The sequence below is a fragment of the Mycteria americana genome, assembly GCF_035582795.1.
Source record: "Mycteria americana isolate JAX WOST 10 ecotype Jacksonville Zoo and Gardens chromosome Z unlocalized genomic scaffold, USCA_MyAme_1.0 Scaffold_18, whole genome shotgun sequence".
Taxonomy (NCBI): Eukaryota; Metazoa; Chordata; class Aves; order Ciconiiformes; family Ciconiidae; genus Mycteria; species Mycteria americana.
Window position 1 is genome coordinate 12,093,587 of NW_027445436.1, and position 18,636 is coordinate 12,112,222.

The 18,636-nt window shown below is 45.3% G+C and overlaps 1 protein-coding gene across 1 annotated transcript in view; it reads left to right on the top strand.

Annotated features, from left to right (window-relative positions):
- Positions 1-3,531, top strand: part of ARK2C (arkadia (RNF111) C-terminal like ring finger ubiquitin ligase 2C) — a 56,640-nt gene extending 53,109 nt beyond the window's left edge. The window contains exon 10 of the transcript XR_012773503.1: positions 89-3,531. The gene's annotated coding sequence lies outside the window, so the exon portion shown is untranslated. The remainder of the gene's footprint in view (positions 1-88) is intronic.
- Positions 3,532-18,636: the final 15,105 nt, after the last annotated feature.

An 18,636-nucleotide genomic window follows, 5' to 3' on the forward strand; every position in this document is an offset into this window, starting at 1 on the left:
TCTCCCCCACCCCGTGCTCACCGACCTGCCATCGCCATGCAAATCGCACCTCGCCTTGCCACAATGTTTGAGACATTAACTCTTTCAGTCTCTCACGGGGGTTTGCTGCTTTCCGGAGGGTCTGGGTTGTAACCCTGCCTCAAAGCACGTGTACCTGCACCCATGTGCGTTTGTATACACGTTTCAGGCTGTATCCGTATGGAAAATGGAGTGGTTCAAATGAAACCTAATTGCATTAACACTCAAAAGAGAATTAGGAGGTAGTCCCCGAAGGAGTGAGCTGTTGCAATCCAAGCTCCCCCTGAAATAAAGACCTCAGCACACCAACCGTAGGGACCGAACTGAAAACCCTCCGGAGAACCGGCATTCACAACCAAAACCTTTTTTTTTCTTCTTTTTTTTTTTTTTTAAATACTTTTTTTTTTGCATACTAGGGGAGCAAAAGAAAGATGCTGAGGAGCAAGGGGAATTAGTCGGGAACATTATATATTGAAAATGCTGATGTGGTGGGGATGATTTCTGGCTCCCGTGAGCATCTCTTTCACTGGAGCCAAGCGATGCTCTCCAAGTAGAAACAATCATAAATTACCATTGGAGAGATTGTGGGATTCCCATGAGCTGTAATTGGAAAACACCAACCTCAGAGGGACCCCAGAGATTTTTTTTCCCCAACTGGAGAGGGGAGGGAAAGAGGGGAGCCCCGCAGGGTGCAAGGATGCAGGAGCCCCTCTCTTGCTGTGCCCGTGCAGGTAGGAGGGAGTGGAGGGGGACACATGGTGGCATATAAGGAAGAAATTTTTTACGATGAGGGTGGTGAAACACTGGAACAGGTTGCCCAGAGAGGTGATAGATGCCCCATCCCTGGAAACATTCAAGGTCAGGTTGGATGGGGCTCTGAGCATCCTGATCTAGTTGAAGATGTCCCTGCTCATTGCAGGGGGGTTGGACTAGATGACCTTTAAAGGTCCCTTCCAACCCAAACTATGCTATGATTCTATGATCTATTTGCCACCCAGCACAAGCGATGGCTTCTTAGGGGATGCAGTGGTCCCAGCCCTGACTGGAGGGCTGCAGACTCCTTGGGTCAAGGAGTACCATCAATACCATCAATACCTATAGGGCTTGCTCCAGCAGCAGCAGATTGAAGCAGCATTTAAAAGAATACTAATATTACTAATGATATGGACAAGCAAAGCAAGGCTTTGCTGGTAAAATACACTGTAAGCCGGTCTGGTCTGTCCAGGCGTGAGCTGGGGGTGAAACAGGGGGAGGAATGGGGTGATTGGGACCCTGGCCAGGCGGGGAGGGAAGGAGGAGCGCTTCCGAACCGTGCGTTTTCTTAAAGCCTATGCGAAAGTATTACTATTTGCCTAATGAACAAGCACAGTTTTTAAAAAACAAAACAAAACAAAAAAACCTTGGTGAAGAAAAGCACCAAACTCCCATGGTCTCGTGTGAGTGACTGATCCCAAGGTGTGTGTGAATTTACAGCATCTGGAGTTGCATCGGTGTGTCAGGTTCCTTTGCGTTTAAATAATTTGTATGAGTAGGTTGCGATAATAGGGTGAGTCTAAAAACAAAATGAAACAAACAACAAAAAATCTCTAGGAACAAAACATTGATAGTTTACAGGGTTTTGTGAGTTTAAATGCCTTATATTTAACAATCATAATTTATGACTAACTTGTAGATATTGTGGGTTCTTATTTAATTATTTTTATAGGTTTTTTGCATTTTTAATTATAATTTATTTATTTAGAAATTAATACTAATTTTTTTAATTACTCCTATTACCTCATTTTTGCATTGTTTCTGGGAATGGAATGCTTTGCATGCATCAGTACTTTAAAAAAAAAATAAAACATGGGATGTGGGGGGTAATGCTTATCTTGTCAAAAAAAAAAAAAAGAGAAAAAAATCAGGGTGTATGATTACAAACTTGTATTACCGTGGTGCTGTTACCTTGGATACATTCCATAAAAATGCAAACCTTTGATTCTGTATGCTGTGACATAGTGGAAAACTGCAATATAGTGACTGTGTTTAGCACATATATATGAATGTTATTTGCACTCATAATCAAACTCTGGTGATCCTTTCACTTGCGTCCTTGCACATTGAAGGTGATTAATGGCACTCTGCAAAACCAAAACGTTTCAGTCGATTCCTGCTACCGCCCTGCCCCCTACGCCACTGGTGATGCTACTGCTCTTGCTGCATGTGTTATCCTGCAATAACACCCAGCAGGCCCCTGCTACAAGGCTGTGCTTGGGACAATGCATGTATTTAGTGCAAGACTCTGCAAATTGCTTCAAAAGCCGAGGAAGGAAGCCCAGGTGTGGTGGCTCTGTTCAATTTTTGGTGCCTATTGATGCTCGATCTGTCTCTTTTCACCCTCTGTGCATGCACCCAGCTGGGCACTGCAGGGAGGATGAAGGAGGCAATTGACTGAGCCTGAGCTTAGAGGCAACAAAACTGAGGGATTCATTGCAATTTTTAAGGGTTGACCCCTGGTCTAGCTGAGAGGGGCTGGGATGGATGCGGGAGCAATTCAGCATCCCTTTGTAATGCCTGGCCATGAGCATTTGCTATAACCCAGCTGTGAAATATGCATGGAGCAGAAGCCCTCAATGCTGATCTTCTTGATCAGTTGGTTTCATCCCCCCTGTTAAGGGGGAAACCTCAATTTGGAGCTTTTTAATCCACTGTAGAGCTGGGACCTGCACCGGAGCCCTCCTGTCCCCAAGGAGGGGGTCAGCCCCAAGCTGACTTCCCACTCCTGCAGCGGTGGCCAAGCATCCCCAGCCACGGCCGCGCTGCTTTCGCAACACACTGCCCTTTCCCAAAAGGCTCCTGAATATCAAGTGCTCGAGCCTCGCAAGAGGGTTAGAGCACCTTTGATAATATTTTAAGCTTTAAACTGTAACTGCTCTTGGTCAGCGCAGATGCTCAGCCATGTATGGACAGAAGTGGGGTTCGATGCGTGTGCTCAGCCAGTAGCCGTCCTCTCCAAAAGGCTTTGGATGCAATTCTCTTTTGGGTTAGAAAGGCACAAAATGACTGTACCTTAATTTTTTTCTCTCTGTCCCTTCAGAGTGCTGCTCTGCTTTCTTGACTTTGCCTTACCCTGAGTTTAAAACCTGTCTGTGTTTTTCCTTGCTGCTCTGTAACACTCCTCCCCTGTAGCCTGGAGCTGCAGTTTTGAGCTGTGCAATGACAGGGAGTCGGTTGTTCCCCCCGCAAAGTAAAACAAGGAGTGAGTGAACAAAAATCCTCTCCTTTAATGACCCAGGCTGGTGAAAGGATCACCCACATTTTTGTATTCCTACTGCTGTTCTGTTGTGCTGTGCAACATTTTGCTACATAGACTATTTTATAGAAGAAAGCTAGAAAAATATTTATTATTAATATTAAAGCAATAGTGCATTGAAGAAATGAAAAGACATTAGAAATTGTGTAAATGCTTAGATTCACTTTTGGTGGATTTTTTGTACTTTATTTATAACTAATAAAACAAACTGCATTGCTAACTATAAACCTATGCCACACAGAAGTCACCTGGCAGGGTGGTCGCTTGGTCTTTATTTACCGCTCATTTCTTGTTTCTTTGGGTCGGAGTCAATTCTTCTTTCACTGCTTATGCCTTTGGACTTTGATGTGCAAAAGAGACGCTGCTGGGGTATAAAATACTCTGCCCAGCTGGTTTGCAGAGGCTGTTGGTGCTTGAGCTCCATAGCAGAGGCGAGGTGAGGCTCTCCACACCGGGCACACCACCGTGCGTGATGTGCTGTGGCACCAGTTTTGTGATTAGGTACCAAAATCACTTTCTAGAACCAGGCTGGAAATTGCCTGTTAAAGAGAGATTTCTCCTCTAAACATCTCCCATGGTGCCTGTAGGATATCTCTAGCAAGTCCTGCAGAGATACCAACAGGTCCTCCATCCTCCTGGTGAAGAAGCATCTCCCTCCCTGTGGGTCTCCTGTTTAATAACTAAGGAAAGAGAAACTTATTGGAAGAAAAAAAAAATCCTGCAAACTAATACAGATATATTTGAGGGTATTTTCAGTCCTTTTGTTACCTATTGGAGAATCTAATGGGCCGTACACCCAACTTTGCATCCTGCACAGCTCATTTCATAGGTCCTCTCGCACTTTTATTTTTTCCCACAGTGAATGGTGCCAGTCTCTCCTCCTACCTACTCTCAATTCGGCTGTTCCTCCTCATGCATTTCATGTAGAAAGGCTGAGACCAGTCCCCAGCTTTGACTATGTGATTAGACTTAATAAGCCTTGGAGACAGGCAGCTGCTGATCGTAGAGATTTGGTTCCCATAGCCGAGGGGAATTGCTGGCTCCTCCAGCATCCAGCAAAGGCTGCATAAGGGATGCACCATATTCAGGCAATATGAAGCTCCCATTATAGGAAGCTTTTACAAATTCAGAAAACAGAAAACAGGTTAAAAATGACCTGCTGGTCCAGCTGGGGAAAATCTTAGTTGCTCGCTGAGATCTTGCTGATGTCCTTCGAAAGGGTAACAGCACTGAGAGAGTTGCTTGAGATGGCAATTGGTTTTGCTTCAAAGCTACTGCAGCAAACACGCCACCGCGATCTGATAACGGCCCTGCCGAGCACGGTGAGCAGTAACCGGTGGCTGTGCTGGGGAGGGAGAGGGGTTGTGCCCATTAAGGTATAATTCACAGGCCAAGATGCAACGTCTTTATTCACTGTGAGCATCTGCTCTCGCAGCAGCTGCCTGGGGTCGGGAAGCTTAGCCCTTATTTGTGTTTTGTAGCCCTTATGTGTGTATTTGTGATTTGTGTATCTAAATCCTCAGCTGGCCCACAGCTTGCAGCTCAGAGCTGTACAACCCCATCAGTAAATATCAATTTTTTGTTGTGGGTTTGTTTTTTTTTTTTAATGAGGCTTTTTTCTATGTCAGAATGGGCCTCTACACATAACAATGGGGCCTAGGAGATTATAAGATGGATACTTCACAGACTTCAGTTATTCCGCCTTCATGCACACAAGGTTGGTGTAGGTATATGATGCTATTAAAAATGTTTCACAACAATTTCATAGAGATTTTTCAAATAATTCTCTGTGTCCTGCAGCAAGAGACAACCAGTCCCTCTTAGCATCCAACAGCGCAAAGGACTCCTTGGTTATACTTGTTTTCACTGGCAGCACCCAATTGCTTTCATAAACGCAGCACTTCATTGGGCTCCTAAAATGATGGGGACCACAGAGACGATGGGATAGCCTGGTTTTGAAGACTCCTGCTGGGTGTCACCATCCTTGTCCTTTGCTCTTCCTTCTCACCTACATTAATGGTTTTGGCTGAAGGCACGTGCACTAAAACCACACCAATTAAGAAACAAAGAGCAAAAAAAAGGTAGAGAGTGGCAAGGGATGCAAGAGCTGTGCATCTGCCTAACAGCTTTGGGGAGCTCTGCCCCAGCAGGCAGAGATTGCCTGAGCCCTGCAAAAGGCACAGCCCTAGGACAATTTTGGCTTTTCTCCTCCTCAGTTCTCCACTTGGCCAAGAATGTGTTGGTTTTAGCAGCTTAATGCAAATCCAGCCCTTGGAAAAACTCCACTCTTGCCTTATTACTTTTGTAGCATTAGTTGTTGTAGCAACAGAACAACTCCCCAGAGCCAGGGTGGAGTTGAGTTTTGCACAAACAAGGGGCATTTCTGAAGTGTTTAGAAGAAAAAAGCAGAGTTTTTTCATGCTTTGCCAAGGTTGCCTTCCTGGGAGGCAGTGAGGTTGCTGACCCCCGTATCAGCAAACTCCCCCTTGGCCCTTTTTAGGGCAGCATTGCCTGGAGGTCAGCACAGCTTTTGTGTTGAACATGCCTGTCCAGGGATGGCAGGTGGTTTTGATGGCAACCCAGGTATCTGCAATCCCATCTCTCACCTATGCAGTGATTTGGTGACCCTGAAGATGTTCACTCCTGCTTCAACAGGACCTCAATCCATGGCTGTAGCTACTTGCTACATGTGATTACTCCCAGATGTGAGCACATCTCATATGCAAGATAAGGATTTCTCTTTCCTCCTTGCCCCATGCAGGGATGGTGTGTGGATCAGGATCTGCCTCACTACTCCCAAGGGCTGGAAGCATGGAGCAGTACAGATCCCACATGCATCACAGTGAATTTGCTCAGGGGCAGGGGTTAAACTGCTGCAATGCAGTGATGCTGTAAAACCAGCATCTCTGGCATCTCTGCACCAAGTGGGTGCTGACTGGAACCAACTGGAAATGCTGGGACTAGAGCATTTTAATGGGAAAAACTCCTATTTCACTGCAGCATACGTTTGTCTAAAAATGGAACAAATCTATTGACAGGGAGGGTTTTTTCATAGCTGTGGTAGACTCGGGTGGGAGGGAAAGCAGAGAGATCAAAAGCCTGACCCTTTTTTTGTTTCAAAACACCCACTGGGGAACTGCTGCTTTGCAACAACACTGCACGAGCACAGCAAAAGCAAATGCTCCAGACGCTGCTCATGGGACCCCCTGGCTGTCTGGGGAGCCCAAGCCCCATCCCAGCGGAGTCCAGGGGATGCAACACGCCTGCTGATCCCAGCACCCGCCTTCAGCCCTCCTGAGGTCCATCCTGCTCCTCCTGTGAGCTCCCAGCCCTGGCTCGGTCCTTGCTCAGAGCTTGGTAGCACCAGTCTGCAGTGAGGAGAGAGAATACAGCCAGTAAAGGCTGCTATTATTATTCCCATCAGTGAGTAGTTGATCATTGATGAGGTTGATTACTGGGCTCATTTAAGCAACTTGCTTTGCTCCAAACCCATCAGTTACCATAAAAGTTTCTAAAATGAATTAGTCTGAGCTATTATTTGCGAGCTGGCACAGACAGCCCTGAATAAGCTCAAGTCTCTTTGGTGGTGCCTGCTGAGGAAAATAAAGATGCAGCACTTCCCTAGTGGGGCTCTGGTGGGATGCAGCAGCTTTCAAATATCCAGGAGCAATTGACAGCACCTGTAATATGCCCCTAACTCCTGTCTCAGCATCACTAGCCTTTGCTGGGGCCTCCTTTGTTCGTGACCAGGCAGTGGGACAGTCCTGCCTTGTGGCCAGGCACATCCAGGTCATGTCCCAGTCAAAGCATCGTCCCCAACTCAGGGACTGATGGGGTGGGTGGGCTCAGCAGGTTTAACCCACTCTTGACCCATTTGATCCCCATTTGCACAAAATGCTTGTTTAAAACCAGCTTCTGGGAGAGGGAATGACCTCTCCTAGGACACGGGTGGGCCAGGAGGAAGGTCATCTTCTTCTCATGGCGGCTCAGACACCCCCTTTCTCCTCCGAAGGATGTGTCCTGCTGCTTTGCTCCCTAGGAAGGGAGATGGGGCTCCAGAAGTAATGATTTGTAAACAGCTTTTCTTGTTGGTACTTGTAGAGATGCAAGTAGCTGGGAAGAGCTCATCTACAGGAGCCCTGGCCCTTATTGTGGCTGGGAAATCCCTTCACCACCACAGAAAAAATCAAAACAGCAATCCTTATTAAAAGAAAAAAATTAAAATGAGTGGCAGCTACTCTGAAACAGAGTTGGTATTCAGGCCATATAGGGTAAGATTATCCTGAGACAGCTCTGAATATAGTTAGCACAGCTTCCTTGCAGTGGAATTAATTATCTGGTAGATCTTTTGCTCCATCTGCCATAACTGTATATCTCAGCTCTTCAGCCCAAGAGATGGGTCTGGCTTGGGGGGGGGGAAGCCCACGGGTGGAAAACACCACCCAGATCCCACCCCTTGAGACCTGGCTGGGTGGATAACGGGTCCTTCCCAACCTCCCTGCAGAAAGCCCTGCTGTGCCCACTGCTTTCAATGCAGTGCCTTCTGGAGGTGTGCATGCATGTGTATGGACATGCAGTGTTCACAGTTGCCAGAAGTGGGAAAAATTGGGATCTCCAAGCTCAATTTTCTTAAATATATTGGCTCAATTATCTTATCCTCTTTACTCATCTAAAAGGGGAGCCCGTCAGTGGTGGAGGCCAGTGGGCTTTCTCAGCCCTGGCAGGGCAAAGCACTGAAAGCAGAAAATGATGGCATCTGAGCTGTTAAAGGATAGTTTATGGCTCTGCTAGTTGTGGCTTTTAATCATAAATAAATGAGAAATGTATTTATTTCATTCACAATTTTATATGTGCTTTAAAAAAAGCAGTATTACTTTTACAAAATGCTAACCCAGGAAGCACATCTTGCTATTAAAAATCTCTCAATATAAAAGGCAGCGTTTTAAAAAGTAAAATGCAATATAAAACAGTATAATGAGAAAAATGCGCATGCAGAAGGGACCGAAACCCTCCTGCAGCCCTGCCCTCCTCGATACCTAGGAAAAAGCTCCCTCCAGATTAACCCATCACCCTGGTTTTCATCCAGCCACTTCCCACAAGGAAATATGGTGGTCACGCCAGTTGCTGAGTTGGTGATCTCCACCCACTCCACCAGCCAGCCCGGCGCCAGACCACTGTTGTCATGCTCAATCTGGACTTTTTTTAGCTCCCCCATGTCCAGCGTTTCCAGGTAAAACCTGTTGGTTTTGCCCCGCTCAAAGAGGTTCCTGAACTTCTGCTTCAGCACCTGCTTTCCTGAGTCCCCGTTCAAACCGAAGATGGTGACAAACACATTGGCGTCAGTCCCTGTGCCCTTTTCAAAGCCCGTGACCACAACAGTCTTGTATTTGACTGGCACCAAGCTCCGGGCTTTGCTAGCAAAGCTCTTGGTGACCTTGGCACACTCAAAGACTTTGTAGTCCCGTCTCTTGTAATGCAGAGGGATTTTCACATTGCACCTGAAAAAGTATCTGCTGAAGGAAAATTAACAGCATGTTAATGGTATGGATGGCCACTTTATTGGGCAAATGTTATGGACTGGGCATGCTACTAAATTGCCCAATATTAATGCTGTTTCAGTACTTTTCCATATATGTGCTAGCACTAGAGTTTCTCTCTAGAAAGACAGCCGTGATTGAACATTGCAACTGAAACTGGAAAACCCAACATCTCCCTAGACAGCCACAGACACCCTGCACATGGGAGGGTTGGTGTGGGGCACTTGTCACCTCTTTTGCCTGTGCAATGGCATGTCCATTTACAGACCCACTGAGGCAGGATGAGCAATCAGCCCCGCAGCTAATGCAGCCCAGCACTGCTGAGTATAACTGGTCTGAGAGCAGGGAGATCAGCAATTATCCTCACTGATGGTATGGTTAAGGTTGGGCTAGGAACTAGGAAAAAGGGAATGGGAAAGATGGGAGGAGGAGGTTTAAATCCCCCCCTTTCCTCATCTAGATCACCCAGCCCATCCTTAGCAGGCAAAAAAAAGCATCGAGCACAGAAATTATAGGTACCAGATGCTGAAAGCCCTTGACTCTGCAGTGCTGCCTTTGGTGATGTGCAGGGAGCACATAGCACATCCATAAATTACCGCATACCTGGCACCTGGCCAGAGGCTGGAGCACTCTGCTTTTAATGATGTCTTTCATTTCCAATGATGCAGATCATTTCTAAATGAGTTTTTACCCCTTCCCCGCCTTCACCAAACTGCAGCAGGGCCTTCTGGAGGGAGTGTATCCGGATTGCAGTGCGTGTGCATAAAATAAACACCTGGAGGAAGGGTTACTGTGATTCCAGCAGTACTGTGCTTCTTAAGCACTTCCAACACTTTTGACATTTTCCGCAGCCAAAGTAAAGCACTCCTTTCTCTGGAAAGAGGCTTTGTAAATGAGAAATTCTGGTGGGAGCAAAATTTTAGGCTCAGGGAAAGAAAAACTGCATGAGAGTGGGGTGGAGGGGTTGCCTGATGCTGCAGTTTTATTTCCTGGGCTATGTAATATCTCATGGTCTGGAGTTATAATGGAGCATGCCAGTCTTCACGAGGGGCAAGAAGAAAAAAGATGACCTTTCTAGCCCTGGAATTTGCAAGAAAAAGCTTCTAAATACAGCCCTTTCACATACTAAGATCTACTACTAAAAGGCAAAAAAATCCCAGTATAATTCAAAACTTGCTGCAGCAATCTCATAACTCTTAATTTGGTCTTTGGCTTGACTGGGTGGGGTTTTTTGGATGTTTGGGATAGGGAATACCTGAAGCGAGAGCTTGCTCTCATGGTGCAATCTGCTCCAGTTGATCATTTGCAGAGCAAACACTGCTGTGAAGTGCTGCATCTGCAGAGCTGGAGCCCTGCTTCAGTGCAATGACAGGCTGCAGGCTTTACCGGTATCTCCTGGCTGCCCTCTTTAATTTAAAACAACTTTAAAAAAAATGGGGCTTTATGAGAAGATCTTTGGCCCCTTCAAAACATACTGTTTCAGCAGTTTCATCATGTTCCCAATGTGTTTAGTGCATGGATTTGATTGCACAGCTGGACTTCAAGGGTTCCAGGTTTTTCCCCACCAGGAGAAAAGAACATGTTTTAGTATGTAATTGACTGAGTTTTCATTCAGCAAATATTATTGTGGCTCTTCTGCTGGCTGATTAATTTGCTAGGAGAGACTCTTAGGTTCAAAAAAAAAAACCCAACCACTTCAAGGATTTCTTCTTAAACACTCAATTGTCTCTGTTGGAACAAACTCCTTATAGTTAAATTCTTTAGCAGCAATGGAAATATCATGGAGAAGAAAAGAAATCCACAATTAACATTATGGATATTTTCTCTGAAGAGCAGTTTGTTCTGCAAATGGATGATCTTCTCCGGTTCCTGCATAGTCCCTGTGCTATCTGCTCCCTGAGTCGTGAATGTCACCCCTTCCAAAGACAGGGCTCAGACCAAAGCGTGTAGGACCTGACATGCTCAGGGCTCTTCAGACGTGTTCATTTTTCAGCCATGGCAGATTTCAGTCATATTCAAATCAGAGTAGCTGAGCTGCATGACTGCAACCTTTCCAGTGGGCCTTTTGGACCATACCAGAAGGATCTCTCATCCAAACTGGTCTGAATTGGAGATTCAGGTTTTGTCTTACTCTCAACTTTTTTCTAGGAGCTCTTTTTACAAGACTTACCTAAAGGCCAGTCTGTGCAGAGCATCCTACAAACCCCTTCAATTTCAGTCAGTCTAAATATTTTCCACAAGCTGAGACATTAATTTGTCATAGCTGCAAGATTCACCCAAGTCAACTTGTTTATAAACTTATCTGCACATGCAAATGCCCTCTCTAACAACTCAGAAATTGCACAGGCAAGTCAGGCAGGGACGTTCTGTACCTGACACACCAAACAGCTTGTCCTTAGCTTTCAGAAAGGGATTAAGATTTGGTAAGACTTTCTGCTATTGCTTAATTCTGAAATGCTTCAGGAGGACACATGCAGAGCTGCTCAGCTTCCCCCTGCCCTCCTGGAGCAGCTCCTTGCAGATGAGAAGGCACTTGCTTGTTGCAGAGTTCCATCTCTGTTATGATAATCTCTTGGACATGCCAGAAGACATCAACTTTTGCAGATGACTTCTACCCATCTTTTGGACAGTGACCAACACAGATGTCTGCAATATCACCAACATTGAAGAAAACTGAAATGTGTCTGTTGCTCCCCTACAGGAAACAGGGAGCAGTTTCAGTTAGTATCTTGAAGGCTGGCAGTGACTTGTCTCATATGGACATTATGTAATTTGCACATGGCTATGGAAGATAGAAGATAAGCCTTCATTTAAAGTCATTTGATTTAACCTACAATCATTCAACACAAAGTATAATTTCCATATTTAAATTTAGTATTTTCTCTGATTAGGGGTGACACTTTAAATTGTTGCCACTAGGACTTTCCAGGATAAACTTGAGCTGTTCCACATACAAAATCAATTTGCCTAATTACAGCTAAAGCTAAAGAATGACTAATTTCCCCTCCGGCACTTATTCATTCATTCTTGACAGATACTGTATCTGTTACACATCTACCCACCATAGCTGTTTTAAATTTGCTAGTTCAGCCACCCTTCCTGAAGCTCAGCTTGAAAACAGTTTAGAGAAACAATAGGTCTCTGTCAAACCCTTGGCTGGCTCCCTGTCATGTCCCCTGCATACGTGTTAGGTTTATCTCCTTGGACTGGTCCTTATTCCAACCTGCCTCCAAGGATGGACTGTGACTAATGCTTTGGAGAGTGGTGTCTTTAACTCCACTGTAGACACCTGTCGTGGTTTAGCCCCAGCTGGCAACTAAGCACCACACAGCTGCTCACTCACTCCCCCCTGGTGGGATGGGGGAGAGAATCAGAAGAGCAAAAGCAAGAAAACTCGAGGGTTGAGATAAAAACAGTTTAATAGGTAAAGCAAAAGCCGTGCACGCAAGTGAAGCAAAGCAAGGAATTCATTCACTACTTCCCATGGGCAGGCAGGTGTTCAGCCATCTCCAGGAAAGCAGGGCTCCATCACGCGTAATGGTTACTTGGGAAGACAAACGCCATCACTCCAAATGTCCCCCCCTTCCTTCTTCTTCCCCAGCTTTATATACTGAGCATGACGTCATGTGGTATGGAATAGCCCTTTGGTCAGTTTGGATCAACTATCCTGGCTGTGTCCCCTCCCAGCTTCTTCTGCACCTGGCAGAGCACGGGAAGCTGAAAAGTCCTTGACTAGTGCAGCAACAACTAAAACATCTCTGTATTATCAACACTGTTTTCAGCACAAGTCCAAAACATAGCCCCATACCAGCCACTATAAAGAAAATTAACTCTATCTATCTCAGCTGAAACCAGGACAACACCGTCAGCTGAAGGTCAGGAGGAAGCTCCTCCCGATCTTTCATGTTTCACATGAAAGCTCAGCCATTCATACTAGAGTCCACATCAGCTGTAATTTCACCTTCCTTTACAGAGCTGCAAGAAAAACCTTTCCTCCCTGCAAAGCAACCAAACATCAGCAGAGTCCGTGGCTTTGAAGAGGTTCCCATCTCCTAAGGGCATGCTGTGTCCTTAAACAAAGTAGAAAACCCAGCTCACATCTGGAGCACTTTGGTCCCACATGGGAAAAAGAATCTGCCCCATGTTACATAGATGTGCCTCCAGCTCATCTGCACACAAGGCTGATATTCGGCTTTTGTCACGCAACAGTGATCTTTCAGCCTTACCCCCCCCAGATGTGTCTGGAAAGTCAAATCTGAGCAGCTCTGACAACATTTAGCCTCCAACTGTTTTTACTTTCTCTCTGATTCCCACTGCCAGTGAGATGCTGTAAAAGGAACTAAAACCACCTCCAGCTTTCTTCTGCTCCTCCCATCTCAAAAATACACAGCCTCCCCAGGGGCTTGCCAGAAGCCCATTTGTATATACTAATACAAAAGGACACACATGCACACATGCATCATCTACATTTCCTTTTACCAAATGCCTTTTTCTTATAATTTTTAAACCTGCTCTGTGTCTACCCATCAGAAACTAATTTTACGTCTTCCTTTTACTCCAGGTGAGAAGTCATTAGGCTTTTTGGAAGGGGGATGAGAAACAGCATGGCACAAACACAACTCTGTAGACCATCCCGGAGAAGAGGTGGCATTTGTGGAAGACACACAGCTGGTGGGGAGTTCCTCTAGCTCGCCATCCAGTCCCACTACCTTTCAAATCTACTTTTCTTGGAGGAGTTTTCCATAAGGAATTCTTTCGAGTGGCCCAGCTTTCCTTCTGAGATGATCCAGATGTTTTCCTTTGTTTCTGCATCCTCTCTGTCGCTTGTTACTGTGACAATCTCATAGGCTTTAAAGCATAATTAACACACACGTTAAACAGAAAAGGAAGAGCAGATGACCAGAAAGATCTCTTAATTTGTCTGTCACTTTGCTTAAAAGTTCTCTTCCTAATATTTATCACAGCACACAAGAAAGCATTTGCAAAATAAGGATGGAACCACACTGAAATCTGTGGGACTTTTGACTTCTACGTACTTTGGATTTCATGCAGGGATAGAGTACATGAAAAATATGAGTATTGCTTGATCAGCTAGCAAGAGTAGACGAAGCTGCTCTTGAACAAGCTGTATCCAGCTCCCTGCTGTGCTAAGCACTCCTTTTTTAACACAGCCCAAATCCTACAGTTTTTGTGCCACTGTTCCTAACAGGGACAGTGAGGGTATCCATGTACCCAACAGGATGTGCTCAGATGCCGTGGTGGCATGTAAGTACCCAAATGTAAGTATATGGCATGTACATGTAAGTACATGTAAAATGTAAGTACATGGCATGTAAGTACCCAAAATGGCAACAAATGGATGTTTTTTTGTAGGGGCAGAGTGAAATCACGCTGAAGTAATGCAATTATTGACTCTCCAGGACTCCCCTGAAGAAGAGCACTGTGGTGCAGGAGTTCTTGAGATGCACTTTGCATATCATCAGTGTGGTTAAATACTCTTGCTCGCTCGCTCGCTTACCACATTAGACACCAATATAATTACCTTGGACTCAGTGGAATTACCCAGAGCAGATCCAGGGCTCTACGGGGTGTTAAGCTCAGCCATCAAGTTCAGCCAGGATACTTGAGCTAGTAGCCCAGAACATGTTAAGGAGGAAGCTGGAGCAATGTTACAAAGCTTTAAGGACTGAACTTATTTTCCACCTCAAAGACTCAAGCCCATTATTTCTAATGAGACCATAACCATGTGTCCTTATGGCTTACTGCTGGATCGAACCACTGCAGATGGGCCCCTCTTAAGTTTCAACCCAGAATGAGATCTTTTTCTCATAAATCCTGATTTGTTTCTTTCTTATTGCAGCATTGCACTTTTGAACTGAAGAGTACCTTAAATAATGCAACCCTTAAAGCCTGCAAATACAAATGCCTATTGCATGAGAACCCTTAGTTGAGCAGCTTGCAGGAGCTGTGATCCTATGGCCTCTGAGGTCCCTCAGCAAATGCCACAAGTCAACTCTAAACTTACTGGTCCGTTCCTTCAGTTCCAGGATGTCATTATTGGCACAAGCCAGTTCCCTTATGAGCTACCCATCGTCTTCACCTTTAGCCAGCCAGCGATCACACTGGAAGCGAAATGTCTTGTCCATGGCAGAGTCCTTCACGTCAATATATTCCAAGTGCCAACCTGGTGCGATTCACAGAATCACAGAATCATAGAATCGTATAGGTTGGAAAAGACCTTTAAGATCATCAAGTCCAACTGTAAACCTAACACTACCAAGACCACCACTATACCATGTCCCTAAGCACCTCATCCAAACGTCTTTTAAATACTTCCAGGGATGGCGACTCAACCACTTCCCTGGGCAGCCTGTTCCAATGCTTGACCACCCTTTCAGTGAAGTAAAATTTCCTCATATCCAATCTAAATCTCCCCTGGCGCAACTTGAGGCCATTTCCTCTGGTCCTATCACTTGTTACCTGGGAGAAGATTCCTAGTAAAACAACAAAATAAAAAAGATTTTGATATTTTCACATAGCTTGGGTAAGGAGGTGAGATACCTCTCCTCAGGAGCACCCTGCTGGTGCTAGAAATGATCTATATTTGCTTCAGATAATGTCACCAGTGAACATGACGTTGTTCTCATACCAAAAGCAATGACGACCTGCTCAAGACCATAATCTGATCCTCCTTCTAGAGTCAGGCCATGCTTTTGAGGGACTCGCTGGCTTTTGATCAGATATAAGGATGTTGGAGCATGGTCCCAGATAAGATAGATTTCAAGCTCTCTGGGCAAGGAGCCATCTCTTATCCTTGCCCAGCACTTTGCACAAGATGGGGCTTCTGCAATACTGGTAGCAGCAGCAGTGAGCAGGGAGAGCTGGGGCCAGTGTGCCCCCTGTCAACACACCAACACAGGAACTGTCCCAGGAAGAAGCACTACTGTGGCTTAGGGACAACAAACCCTTACAAAGCCCCAGGGAAATCAGGGCCCTGCAGAACTGTTTGCCAGAGCCAGAAGCATGAAATTTCCTGGAAATCAGATGGTTTGGGGGCAAAAGTTAATGGAGCAGCTTCTGTCACAGAAACCACTGCTGTTTCTTCCTTCCATTTTAAGGGAAACATGAAACCTTAAAGCCAAAAGAAAGATATGAGTTCACAGTCCAGCTAACCCCCATCCCTCCACCACACATATCTGTAGTTATTAAAAAAGATATAGCAGTGTGTGCATGGTTTGTGGGGGTCCCTTCACATCTTGGGAGTGCTAGTTTGCCACAAGCTGTAGGGTTCAGTGTCTTTCTCTATGGCCCCCAAACCCTTCATATTTGGATTTGAAGGTCAGAAGGTAGATTACAACTTGCTCCTTTGACCCTGCCAGCTAGCATATGCAAGGAAATTACCCATGCTATCCTGATCTTGCCAAGCAACCAGGGTGAATTCACTAATGCTGTGACTGGCTATGAATGTAGGATAGACTAAAGTGATGGATGCTCCAGCAGGGACCACCAAATCACCTAACTTTTGCCTTAGTGCCTTCTGAGGAGTCATAGCTCCCTTTTAGTTTTCTACTTCCTTTTTTTTTTTTTTAGTGGAAAAGCAACTTGAAAATGAAGAAAAGGGCATTTGGGAACATTTTCCTGATTTCTTTGTTGGAATAGAAGAAGCCCTTGTTGAGCTTGGGGGGGACGGGAGGTTCTGACAGTTCTACTTACAAGTCCTGTTATTAGTCAGACAAAGAAAGGTTATGTTCATGATGAGAGATCTCTGCTGACTTATTATTTACATCCCAGAGACATTAAACAGCTCTTGCTCTTCCAAGAACTCACTGCCATGTGCCTACTTCCTTAGTTTGCAAATATTAATCTTCTTTAGCCCTGAAAAGAAAATGATGGGACCTTTTTGAATTATGTCAACAAGTCACCCTGCTCCTGTGGACTGTGATCCCTCCACACCATGTGTTGGCAGTTCTCTACCAGCCTCACAGCCATTCCTGTTTTGTACTTTGTCTTCCTGAACCTTCTTCAAGCTAGGCAATCACCCACTACAAAGCACAGACCTCAACCAAAGACACCACTTGCCCCTTAAATTTAGGGGGGGCACAGAACTGCAGAATCATTGTGCTGGAAGGGACCTCTGGAGAACATTTAGTCCAACCCCCTGCTTAGAGCAAGGTCAGCTAAAGCAGGTTGCTCAGGGCTGTGTCCAGTCAGGTTTTGTATATCTCCAAGGATGGAGACTCCACAACCTCTCTGGGCAACCTGTGCCAGTGTTTGATTATCTGTGCAGAGAAAAAAACTTTTTTCTTATGTTTAAATTGGAATTTCCTGTATTTCAATTTGTGCCCATTGCCTCTTGTCCTGTCACTGGGCACTGTTGAGAAGAGTCTGGCTCCATCTTCTTTACTCCCTCATCAGATATTTGTACACATTGATAAAATCCCCCCCTGAACCTCATCTTCTCCAGGCTGAACAGTCCCAGCTCTCTCAGCCTCTCCTCATACAACAGATGCTCCAATTCCTTAATCATCTTTGTGGCCCTTCACTGGACTCTCTCCAGTATGTCCACATCTCTCTTGCACTGGGAGGACAGTGCCATGTGCCAATGACAAGACCTGTGCAAATACCATGGGTGCAGCACCCAGGCAGGGGAGCTGGATGCACCACCCAAACATGCATGACCTCCTCCAGGCTCCAGCAGCAGAACAAGGGTATGAAGGGGTTTTGAGGGTGATCTGGCATGCGATACCTTCACAGATCCTCACCAGTTTACTGCCTCCTGGGCAGATCTTACCAAGTTCCCCAGTTGACTTTCCAGCACATGTTGGAGTTGAGGGCAAAGGAAGCACAAAGTGCAGCTTTTCCTGGTGTTCCTTGTGAAAGATGCATTTATCAGCTCTGGGCTATTTAAAGAGCAAGCTCTGGGCTCTGTCAGGGGATTGACACTGAAAAGCAAATACCAACAGGGTGTCCCTTACAGCACAAGGGTACCTCAAATCAAGGAACTGGCTGGTGAATCTTAGAAAAATGGTGCTACTGCCTCAAAGAATCCTCCTGTCTGCTTTAAGGAAAAAATATTTCTCTTCCCTCTCACTAGAATTGGTCTTTCCTTTTTCCTGTTTTCCTTCCTGATGGTTAGCAACTTAAATTAGATTAGGAGACCTGAAAGCTGTAAAAGTATCCTATAGTGCTTTTCATTTCTCAAGAGAATTAATTCATCCCAGGTGAATGCTGTACTGGCTATGTCCAGAGCAGCACATCTTCCCACCCTGTCCATGTCCCTTGGTGCCAGGAGTGGTGTCACATCAAGGGTTTCACTGCCACAGCATTAAACTCCATTTAAAAGCTGATATGGAAATGGAAGGATTGATTCAGGGTTGAAGAAATGATTCTGCTTTACCAGAAAAATAATTGTTTTTCTCTTGTTTCAGACTAGGAAAAGATACATTTAATTTCTTTTTGTATTGATATAGAAAAAACCACAAAGTTCAGTTATGCACAGAGTCTAAATGTGAGACTTTCCCTCCACTGAGCTGGCTCTGCATGCCAGGGGGCACATCAGTGGAAGGAGAAGAAACCGTGTTTGCAGAACCACTTTTCAAGTAATGAAATCCTGGTTTCAGGATATTACCCCGTTTCCACCTTCTGTTTCTGTGCAGCTTTTGCAGAGCAATGGGCTCAGAGACATTACAGCACCTGAGAAACAACAGGAAAGGGAACTACTTCCCATATGGGTGTAACCCCGGAGGCATCAAATCCTCAGCACAAGCTGGTTTATGGAGTGGGCATCAG